Genomic DNA, 809 nt, shown 5'->3' with positions numbered 1-809 from the left:
GGTATATATCCAAAAGAAAAGAAAAGAAGTACTCAAACAAATACATGTTTGTGTTCATAGCAGCACTATTCACAGTAGCCAATAGGTAGAAATAATCAAATGTCCATCAACAAATGAATGGATAAACAATGTGTTTTATACAATGTAATATTATTCAGCCATAAGGACTGAAGTCCTAATATATGCTACAAGCTGAAGAACTTCAAAGATATTACACTAAGTAGAAGAGGCCAGATACAAAAGATCACAAGTATGATTCCACGATATGAAATGTGCATGGTAGGTAAATCCACAGAGACAAAGCCGACTAGTGGTTGCTAGGGGCTGGGAAAGGGGAGAATGTGAGCAACTGCTAAACCGGGCTGGGGTTTCCTTTCAAGGCGATAGAAGTTTCCGCACTAGATATCGTTGGTATTTGCGAAACGTTGTAAATGTACTAAACGCCACCAAATTTTCACCTTACAATGGTTAACTTCATGTTGGGTGAATTTCCTTCAATTAAAAGCAGAAAAAGAAAACAAAAAAGCTCTCTCGTGTAGGTGCCTAAAGTCGGCTGGACTGGAGGTCCCCTTGCGTCCCTGCATCCACCTGCCTCGACCCGGCTCGCGAATTAGAGGGCGACGAGGGCTGAGGCAATGACAACTGGGGCATCAGAAAGGGACGGTCGGGAGGGAAAGGCAGAGGAACCCGTGGGACTCTGCTCCTTACATCGCTACCACTGCCGGGTGAGGCGGCTCCGCGCAGGCTCCGGTCCGCGGAGAATTCTCGCTGGGCCCTAGCGGGGCAGGGGCAGGGGCGGGGCCTGGGCG

This window comes from Myotis davidii, unplaced genomic scaffold (genome assembly GCF_000327345.1).
Source record: "Myotis davidii unplaced genomic scaffold, ASM32734v1 scaffold259, whole genome shotgun sequence".
In the NCBI taxonomy this organism is placed as follows: Eukaryota; Metazoa; Chordata; class Mammalia; order Chiroptera; family Vespertilionidae; genus Myotis; species Myotis davidii.
This window is presented reverse-complemented; position numbering follows the sequence as displayed.